Raw genomic sequence first — 12,165 nt, 5'->3', positions numbered from 1 at the left:
TGCTGCCCCCTGTTTCTAGGTGCTGCTGCCCTCTGCTGGTGAGGACTGCTGCCCTCTGTTTCTAGGTGCTGCTGCCATCTGTTTCTAGGTGCTGCTGCCCTCTGCTGGTGAGGATTGCTGCCCTCTGTTTCTAGGTGCTGCTGCCATCTGTTTCTAGGTGCTGCTGCCCTCTGCTGGTGAGGATTGCATCCCTCTGCTGGTGAGGACTGCTGCCCTCTGCTGGGGAGGACTGCTTCCCTCTGCTTGTGAGGATTGCTGCCCTCTGTTTCTAGGTGCTGCTGCCCTCTGCTGGTGAGGACTGCTGCCCTCTGTTTCTAGGTGCTGCTGCCCTCTGCTGGTGAGGACTGCTGCCCCCTGTTTCTAGCTGCTGCTGCCCTCTGCTGGTGAGGACTGCTGCCCTCTGTTTCTAGGTGCTGCTGCCATCTGTTTCTAGGTGCTGCTGCCCTCTGCTGGTGAGGATTGCTGCCCTCTGTTTCTAGGTGCTGCTGCCATCTGTTTCTAGGTGCTGCTGCCCTCTGCTGGTGAGGACTGCTGCCCTCTGTTTCTAGGTGCTGCTGCCCTCTGCTGGTGAGGACTGCTGCCCCCTGTTTCTAGCTGCTGCTGCCCTCTGCTGGTGAGGACTGCTGCCCTCTGTTTCTAGGTGCTGCTGCCATCTGTTTCTAGGTGCTGCTGCCCTCTGCTGGTGAGGATTGCTGCCCTCTGTTTCTAGGTGCTGCTGCCATCTGTTTCTAGGTGCTGCTGCCCTCTGCTGGTGAGGACTGCTGCCCATTGTTTCTAGGTGCTGCTGCCCTCTGCTGGTGAGGACTGCTGCCCTCGGTTTCTAGGTGCTGCTGCCCTCTGTTTCTAGGTGCTGCTGCCCTCTACTTGTGAGGACTGCTGCCCTCTGTTTCTAGGTGCTGCTGCCCTCAGCTGGTGAGGACTGCTGCCCCCTGTTTCTAGGTGCTGCTGCCCTCTGCTGGTGAGGACTGCTGCCCTCTGTTTCTAGGTGCTGCTGCCCTCTGTTTCTAGATGCTGCTGCCCTCTGCTGGTGAGGATTGCTGCCATCTGTTTCTAGGTGCTGCTGCCCTCTGCTGGTGAGGACTGCTGCCCTCTGTTTCTAGGTGCTGCTGCCCTCTGCTGGTGAGGACTGCTGCCCTTTGTTTCTAGGTGCTGCTGCCCTCTGCTGGTGAGGACTGCTGCCCTCTGTTTCTAGGTGCTGCTGCCTTCTGTTTCTAGGTGCTGCTGCCCTCTGTTTCTAGGAGTTGCTGCCCTCTGTTTCTAGGTGCTGCTGCCCTCTGCTGGTGAAGACTGCTGCCCTCTGTTTCTAGGAGTTGCTGCCCTCTGTTTCTAGGTGCTGCTGCCCTCTGCTGGTGAAGACTGCTGCCCTCTGTTTCTAGGTGCTGCTGCTCTGTGTTTCTAGGTGCTGCTGCCCTCTGTTTCTAGGTGCTGCTGCCCTCTGTTTCTAGGTGCTGCTGCCCTCTGTTTCTAGGTGCCTCTGTCCTCTTCTGGTGACGACTGCTGCACTCTGTTTCTAGGTGCTGCTGCCCCCTGCTGGTGAGGAGTACATCTCTATATATATCTGCAGTATATCTGCAGTACATCTCTGTATATATCTGCAGTATATCTACAGTACATCTCTATATATATCTGCAGTATATCTACAGTACATCTCTCTATATATCTGCAGTATATCTACAGTACATCTATAATATATATCTGCAGTATATCTGCAGTACATCTCTGTATATATCTGCAGTATATCTACAGTACATCTCTGTATATATCTACAGTATATCTGCAGTACATCTCTGTATATATCTGCAGTATATCTACAGTACATCTCTGTATATATCTACAGTACATCTCTATATATATCTGCAGTATATCTACAGTACATCTCTGTATATATCTGCAGTATATCTACAGTACATCTCTCTATATATCTGCAGTATATCTACAGTACATCTCTATATATCTGCAGTATATCTGCAGTACATCTCTGTATATATCTGCAGTATATCTACAGTACATCTCTGTATATATCTACAGTACATCTCTATATATATCTGCAGTATATCTACAGTACATCTCTGTATATATCTGCAGTATATCTACAGTACATCTCTGTATATATCTGCAGTACATCTCTATATAAATATGCAGTATATCTGCAGTACATCTCTGTATATATCTGCAGTACATCTCTATTTATATCTGCAGTATATCTACAGTACATCTCTGTATATATCTGCAGTACATCTCTATATATATATGCAGTATATCTGCAGTACATCTCTGTATATATCTGCAGTACATCTCTATATATATCTGCAGTATATCTACAGTACATCTCTGTATATATCTACAGTACATCTCTGTATATATCTGCAGTACATCTCTATATATACCTGCAGTATATCTACAGTACATCTCTGTATATATCTGCAGTACATCTCTATATATATGCAGTATATCTGCAGTACATCTCTGTATATATCTGCAGTACATCTCTATATATATCTGCAGTATATCTACAGTACATCTCTGTATATAACTGCAGTACATCTCTATATATATCTGCAGTATATCTACAGTACATCTCTGTATATATCTGCAGTACATCTCTATATATATATGCAGTATATCTGCAGTACATCTCTGTATATATCTGCAGTACATCTCTATATATATCTGCAGTATATCTACAGTACATCTCTGTATATATCTACAGTACATCTCTGTATATATCTACAGTACATCTCTGTATATATCTGCAGTACATCTCTATATATATCTGCAGTATATCTACAGTACACCTCTAATATATATCTGCAGTATATCTGCAGTACATCTCTGTATATATCTGCAGTATATCTACAGTACATCTCTGTATATATCTACAGTATATCTGCAGTACATCTCTGTATATATCTGCAGTATATCTACAGTACATCTCTGTATATATCTACAGTACATCTCTATATATATCTGCAGTATATCTACAGTACATCTCTGTATATATCTGCAGTATATCTACAGTACATCTCTCTATATATCTGCAGTATATCTACAGTACATCTCTATATATATCTGCAGTATATCTGCAGTACATCTCTGTATATATCTGCAGTATATCTACAGTACATCTCTGTATATATCTACAGTACATCTCTATATATATCTGCAGTATATCTACAGTACATCTCTGTATATATCTGCAGTATATCTACAGTACATCTCTGTATATATCTGCAGTACATCTCTATATATATATGCAGTATATCTGCAGTACATCTCTGTATATATCTGCAGTACATCTCTATTTAAATCTGCAGTATATCTACAGTACATCTCTGTATATATCTGCAGTACATCTCTATATATATATATGCAGTATATCTGCAGTACATCTCTGTATATATCTGCAGTACATCTCTATATATATCTGCAGTATATCTACAGTACATCTCTGTATATATCTACAGTACATCTCTGTATATATCTGCAGTACATCTCTATATATACCTGCAGTATATCTACAGTACATCTCTGTATATATCTGCAGTACATCTCTATATATATGCAGTATATCTGCAGTACATCTCTGTATATATCTGCAGTACATCTCTATATATATCTGCAGTATATCTACAGTACATCTCTGTATATAACTGCAGTACATCTCTATATATATCTGCAGTATATCTACAGTACATCTCTGTATATATCTGCAGTACATCTCTATATATATATGCAGTATATCTGCAGTACATCTCTGTATATATCTGCAGTACATCTCTATATATATCTGCAGTATATCTACAGTACATCTCTGTATATATCTACAGTACATCTCTGTATATATCTACAGTACATATCTGTATATATCTGCAGTACATCTCTATATATATCTGCAGTATATCTACAGTACATCTCTAATATATATCTGCAGTATATCTGCAGTACATCTCTGTATATATCTGCAGTATATCTACAGTACATCTCTGTATATATCTACAGTATATCTGCAGTACATCTCTGTATATATCTGCAGTATATCTACAGTACATCTCTGTATATATCTACAGTACATCTCTATATATATCTGCAGTATATCTACACTACATCTCTGTATATATCTGCAGTATATCTACAGTACATCTCTCTATATATCTGCAGTATATCTACAGTACATCTCTATATATATATGCAGTATATCTGCAGTACATCTCTGTATATATCTGCAGTATATCTACAGTACATCTCTGTATATATCTACAGTACATCTCTATATATATCTGCAGTATATCTACAGTACATCTCTGTATATATCTGCAGTATATCTACAGTACATCTCTGTATATATCTGCAGTACATCTATATATATATATATGCAGTATATCTGCAGTACATCTCTGTATATATCTGCAGTACATCTCTATTTATATCTGCAGTATATCTACAGTACATCTCTGTATATATCTGCAGTACATCTCTATATATATATATGCAGTATATCTGCAGTACATCTCTGTATATATCTGCAGTACATCTCTATATATATCTGCAGTATATCTACAGTACATCTCTGTATATATCTACAGTACATCTCTGTATATATCTACAGTACATCTCTGTATATATCTGCAGTACATCTCTATATATATCTGCAGTATATCTACAGTACATCTCTAATATATATCTGCAGTATATCTGCAGTACATCTCTGTATATATCTGCAGTATATCTACAGTACATCTCTGTATATATCTACAGTATATCTGCAGTACATCTCTGTATATATCTGCAGTATATCTACAGTACATCTCTGTATATATCTACAGTACATCTCTATATATATCTGCAGTATATCTACAGTACATCTCTGTATATATCTGCAGTATATCACAGTACATCTCTCTATATATCTGCAGTATATCTACAGTACATCTCTATATATATCTGCAGTATATCTGCAGTACATCTCTGTATATATCTGCAGTATATCTACAGTACATCTCTGTATATATCTACAGTACATCTCTATATATATCTGCAGTATATCTACAGTACATCTCTGTATATATCTGCAGTATATCTACAGTACATCTCTGTATATATCTGCAGTACATCTCTATATATATATGCAGTATATCTGCAGTACATCTCTGTATATATCTGCAGTACATCTCTATTTAAATCTGCAGTATATCTACAGTACATCTCTGTATATATCTGCAGTACATCTCTATATATATATGCAGTATATCTGCAGTACATCTCTGTATATATCTGCAGTACATCTCTATATATATCTGCAGTATATCTACAGTACATCTCTGTATATATCTACAGTACATCTCTGTATATATCTGCAGTACATCTCTATATATACCTGCAGTATATCTACAGTACATCTCTGTATATATCTGCAGTACATCTCTATATATATGCAGTATATCTGCAGTACATCTCTGTATATATCTGCAGTACATCTCTATATATATCTGCAGTATATCTACAGTACATCTCTGTATATAACTGCAATACATCTCTATATATATCTGCAGTATATCTACAGTACATCTCTGTATATATCTGCAGTACATCTCTATATATATATGCAGTATATCTGCAGTACATCTCTGTATATATCTGCAGTACATCTCTATATATATCTGCAGTATATCTACAGTACATCTCTGTATATATCTACAGTACATCTCTGTATATATCTACAGTACATATCTGTATATATCTGCAGTACATCTCTATATATATCTGCAGTATATCTACAGTACATCTCTAATATATATCTGCAGTATATCTGCAGTACATCTCTGTATATATCTGCAGTATATCTACAGTACATCTCTGTATATATCTACAGTATATCTGCAGTACATCTCTGTATATATCTGCAGTATATCTACAGTACATATCTGTATATATCTACAGTACATCTCTATATATATCTGCAGTATATCTACAGTACATCTCTGTATATATCTGCAGTATATCTACAGTACATCTCTCTATATATCTGCAGTATATCTACAGTACATCTCTATATATATCTGCAGTATATCTGCAGTACATCTCTGTATATATCTGCAGTATATCTACAGTACATCTCTGTATATATCTACAGTACATCTCTATATATATCTGCAGTATATCTACAGTACATCTCTGTATATATCTGCAGTATATCTACAGTACATATCTGTATATATCTGCAGTACATCTCTATATATATATGCAGTATATCTGCAGTACATCTCTGTATATATCTGCAGTACATCTCTATTTATATCTGCAGTATATCTACAGTACATCTCTGTATATATCTGCAGTACATCTCTATATATATATATGCAGTATATCTGCAGTACATCTCTGTATATATATGCAGTACATCTCTATATATATCTGCAGTATATCTACAGTACATCTCTGTATATATCTACAGTACATCTCTGTATATATCTACAGTACATCTCTGTATATATCTGCAGTACATCTCTATATATATCTGCAGTATATCTACAGTACATCTCTAATATATATCTGCAGTATATCTGCAGTACATCTCTGTATATATCTGCAGTATATCTACAGTACATCTCTGTATATATCTACAGTATATCTGCAGTACATCTCTGTATATATCTGCAGTATATCTACAGTACATCTCTGTATATATCTACAGTACATCTCTATATATATCTGCAGTATATCTACAGTACATCTCTGTATATATCTGCAGTATATCTACAGTACATCTCTCTATATATCTGCAGTATATCTACAGTACATCTCTATATATATCTGCAGTATATCTGCAGTACATCTCTGTATATATCTGCAGTATATCTACAGTACATCTCTGTATATATCTACAGTACATCTCTATATATATCTGCAGTATATCTACAGTACATCTCTGTATATATCTGCAGTATATCTACAGTACATCTCTGTATATATCTGCAGTACATCTCTATATATATATGCAGTATATCTGCAGTACATCTCTGTATATATCTGCAGTACATCTCTATTTAAATCTGCAGTATATCTACAGTACATCTCTGTATATATCTGCAGTACATCTCTATATATATATGCAGTATATCTGCAGTACATCTCTGTATATATCTGCAGTACATCTCTATATATATCTGCAGTATATCTACAGTACATCTCTGTATATATCTACAGTACATCTCTGTATATATCTGCAGTACATCTCTATATATACCTGCAGTATATCTACAGTACATCTCTGTATATATCTGCAGTACATCTCTATATATATGCAGTATATCTGCAGTACATCTCTGTATATATCTGCAGTACATCTCTATATATATCTGCAGTATATCTACAGTACATCTCTGTATATAACTGCAGTACATCTCTATATATATCTGCAGTATATCTACAGTACATCTCTGTATATATCTGCAGTACATCTCTATATATATCTGCAGTATATCTACAGTACATCTCTGTATATATCTACAGTACATCTCTGTATATATCTACAGTACATATCTGTATATATCTGCAGTACATCTCTATATATATCTGCAGTATATCTACAGTACATCTCTAATATATATCTGCAGTATATCTGCAGTACATCTCTGTATATATCTGCAGTATATCTACAGTACATCTCTGTATATATCTACAGTATATCTGCAGTACATCTCTGTATATATCTGCAGTATATCTACAGTACATCTCTGTATATATCTACAGTACATCTCTATATATATCTGCAGTATATCTACAGTACATCTCTGTATATATCTGCAGTATATCTACAGTACATCTCTCTATATATCTGCAGTATATCTACAGTACATCTCTATATATATCTGCAGTATATCTGCAGTACATCTCTGTATATATCTGCAGTATATCTACAGTACATCTCTGTATATATCTACAGTACATCTCTATATATATCTGCAGTATATCTACAGTACATCTCTGTATATATCTGCAGTATATCTACAGTACATCTCTGTATATATCTGCAGTACATCTCTATATATATATGCAGTATATCTGCAGTACATCTCTGTATATATCTGCAGTATATCTACAGTACATCTCTATAAATACTGCAGTATATCTACAGTACATCTCTATAAATACTGCAGTATATCTACAGTACATCTCTATAAATACTGCAGTATATCTACAGTACATCTCTATAAATACTGCAGTATATCTACAGTACATCTCTATAAATACTGCAGTATATCTACAGTACATCTCTATAAATACTGCAGTATATCTACAGTACATCTCTATAAATACTGCAGTATATCTACAGTACATCTCTATAAATACTGCAGTATATCTACAGTACATCTCTATAAATACTGCAGTATATCTACAGTACATTAAACAACAATGTTCTTCAGCCAGATGGTTACGTAATGGTATTGTAACGTAATGTTATTGTGGCGGCTGATTTTCTCCTGTCCTTGATAACCCTAACTCCGGCAGAGGACAGATGACCCATGATTAATCCCTGTTCCACATATGACTTTGAAAACAATCAATTAATCGTGGGTGGGTGGGTAACTCTAACCCTGCAGAGACATGACTACGGCCAGGTTCTATACACGTGAACTACTGGTTTATGGTGATGTGTTACAGCCTGTCCCCATCCTAACTCTATGGTGATGTGTTACAGCCTGTCCCCATCCTAACTCTATGGTGATGTGTTACAGCCTGTCCCCATCCTAACTCTATGGTGATGTGTAACAGCCTGTCCCCATCCTAACTCTATGGTGATGTGTTACAGCCTGTCCCCATCCTAACTCTATGGTGATGTGTTACAGCCTGTCCCCATCCTAACTCTATGGTGATGTGTAACAGCCTGTCCCCATCCTAACTCTATGGTGATGTGTAACAGCCTGTCCCCATCCTAACTCTATGGTGATGTGTAACAGCCTGTCCCCATCCTAACTCTATGGTGATGTGTAACAGCCTGTCCCCATCCTAACTCTATGGTGATGTGTAACAGCCTGTCCCCATCCTAACTCTATGGTGATGTGTAACAGCCTGTCCCCATCCTAACTCTATGGTGATGTGTAACAGCCTGTCCCCATCCTAACTCTATGGTGATGTGTAACAGCCTGTCCCCATCCTAACTCTTTGGTGATGTGTAACAGCCTGTCCCCATCCTAACTCTATGGTGATGTGTAACAGCCTGTCCCCATCCTAACTCTATGGTGATGTGTAACAGCCTGTCCCCATCCTAACTCTATGGTGATGTGTAACAGCCTGTCCCCATCCTAACTCTATGGAAACTCTATGCTATAGAGTTACTACATAGTTACCACTATAGAGTTACTATAGAGTTACCATAGAGTTACTACATAGTTACCACTATAGAGTTACTATATATTTACCATAGAGTTACCATAGAGTTACTATATATTTACCATAGAGTTACTATATATTTACCATATAGTTACTATATATTTACCATAGAGTTACTATATATTTACCATATATTTACCATAGAGTTACTATATATTTACCATAGAGTTACTATATATTTACCATAGAGTTACTATAGAGTTACTATATAGTTACCATAGAGTTACTAGTTAGGTACCATAGAGTTACTACTTAGTTACCATAGAGTTACTATATATTTACCATATAGTTACTATAGAGTTACTATAGAGTTACCATAGAGTTACTACTTAGTTACCATAGAGTTACTATATATTTATCATATAGTTACTATAGAGTTACTATATACAGTGCCTTGCGAAAGTATTCGGCCCCCTTGAATTTTGCTCTGGATGAACTGCAGAGATATAGTAACTCTATGGTAACTAAGTAGGAACTCTATGTTAACTATATAGTAACTATATGGTAACTCTATAGTAACTCTATGGTAACTCTATAGTAACTCTATGGTAACTCTATGTTAACTCTATAGTAACTCTATGGTAACTCTAACTCTATAGTAACTCTATGGTAAATATATAGTAACTCTATAGTAACTCTATGGTAACTCTATGGTAAATATATAATAACTCTATGGTAACTCTATAGTAACTCTATGGTAACTCTATGTTAACTCTATAGTAAGTCTATAGTAACTCTATGGTAAATATATAATAACTCTATAGTAACTCTATGGTAACTATAGTAACTCTATGGTAACTGTATAGTAACTCTATTGTAACTCTATAGTAACGGCAAACGGCGCTCAACGTTTACCTGTGTATTAAGTGATCACTACATCATTGGCAGTGTTGGTGAAGGTTGAGGGAGGCAGTGATGGTGGAGGTTGAGGGAGGCAGTGTTGGTGGAGGTTGAGGGAGGCAGTGTTGGTGGAGGTTGAGGGAGGCAGTGATGGTGGAGGTTGAAGGAGGCAGTGATGGTGGAGGTTGAGGGAGGCAGTGTTGGTGGAGGTTGAGGGAGGCAGTGATGGTGGAGGTTGAAGGAGGCAGTGATGGTGGAGGTTGAAGGAGGCAGTGATGGTGGAGGTTGAGGGAGGCAGTGTTGGTGGAGGTTGAAGGAGGCAGTGATGGTGGAGGTTGAAGGAGGCAGTGATGGTGGAGGTTGAGGGAGGCAGTGTTGGTGGAGGTTGAGGGAGGCAGTGTTGGTGGAGGTTGAGGGAGGCAGTGATGGTGGAGGTTGAGGGAGGCAGTGTTGGTGGAGTTTGAGGGAGGCAGTGATGGTGGAGTTTGAGGGAGGCAGTGATGGTGGAGGTTGAGGGAGGCAGTGTTGGGGAAGGTTGAGGGAGGCAGTGTTGGTGAAGGTTGAGGGAGGCAGTGTTGGTGGAGGTTATTTTTGAGAGAGACAGTGATGGTGGAGGTTATTATTGAGGGATGCAGTGATGGTGGAGGTTGAGGGAGGCAGTGCTGGTGGAGGTTAGTGTTGAGGGAGGCAGTGATGGTGGAGGTTATTTTTGAGAGAGACAGTGATGGTGGAGGCTATTATTGAGGGATGCAGTGATGGTGGAGGTTGAGGGAGGCAGTGCTGGTGGAGGTTAGTGTTGAGGGAGGCAGTGATGGTGGAGGTTGAGGGAGGCAGTGTTGGTGGAGGTTGAGGGAGGCAGTGTTGGTGGAGGTTGAGGGAGGCAGTGATGGTGGAGGTTGAGGGAGGCAGTGTTGGTGGAGTTTGAGGGAGGCAGTGATGGTGGAGTTTGAGGGAGGCAGTGATGGTGGAGGTTGAGGGAGGCAGTGTTGGGGAAGGTTGAGGGAGGCAGTGTTGGTGAAGGTTGAGGGAGGCAGTGTTGGTGGAGGTTATTTTTGAGAGAGACAGTGATGGTGGAGGTTATTATTGAGGGATGCAGTGATGGTGGAGGTTGAGGGAGGCAGTGCTGGTGGAGGTTAGTGTTGAGGGAGGCAGTGATGGTGGAGGTTATTTTTGAGAGAGACAGTGATGGTGGAGGTTATTATTGAGGGATGCAGTGATGGTGGAGGTTGAGGGAGGCAGTGCTGATGGAGGTTAGTGTTGAGGGAGGCAGTGATGGTGGAGGTTGAGGGAGGCAGTGATGGTGGAGGTTATTATTGAGGGAGGCAGTGATGGTGGAGGTTAGTGTTGAGGGAGGCAGTGATGGTGGAGGTTATTATTGAGGGAGGCAGTGATGGTGGAGGTTGAGGGAGGCAGTGATGGTGGAGGTTAGTGTTGAGGGAGGCAGTGATGGTGGAGGTTAGTGTTGAGGGAGGCAGTGATGGTGGAGGTTATTATTGAGGGAGGCAGTGATGGTGGAGGTTGAGGGAGGCAGTGATGGTGGAGGTTATTATTGAGGTAGGCAGTGATGGTGGAGGTTATTATTGAGGGAGGCAGTGATGGTGGAGGTTAGTGTTGAGGGAGGCAGTGATGGTGGAGGTTATTATTGAGGTAGGCAGTGATGGTGGAGGTTATTATTGAGGGAGGCAGTGATGGTGGAGGTTAGTGTTGAGTCAGGCAGTGATGGTGGAGGTTATTATTGAGGTAGGCAGTGATGGTGGAGGTTATTATTGAGGGAGGCAGTGATGGTGGAGGTTAGTGTTGAGGGAGGCAGTGATGGTGGAGGTTATTATTGAGGGAGGCAGTGATGGTGGAGGTTATTATTGAGGGAGGCAGTGATGGTGGAGGTTATTATTGAGGGAGGCAGTGATGGTGGAGGTTATTATTGAGGGAGGCAGT

The sequence above is a fragment of the Oncorhynchus mykiss genome, chromosome 24 (assembly GCF_057628025.1).
Source record: "Oncorhynchus mykiss isolate SJ-2025 chromosome 24, ASM5762802v1, whole genome shotgun sequence".
NCBI classification, from domain to species: domain Eukaryota; kingdom Metazoa; phylum Chordata; class Actinopteri; order Salmoniformes; family Salmonidae; genus Oncorhynchus; species Oncorhynchus mykiss.
This window is presented reverse-complemented; position numbering follows the sequence as displayed.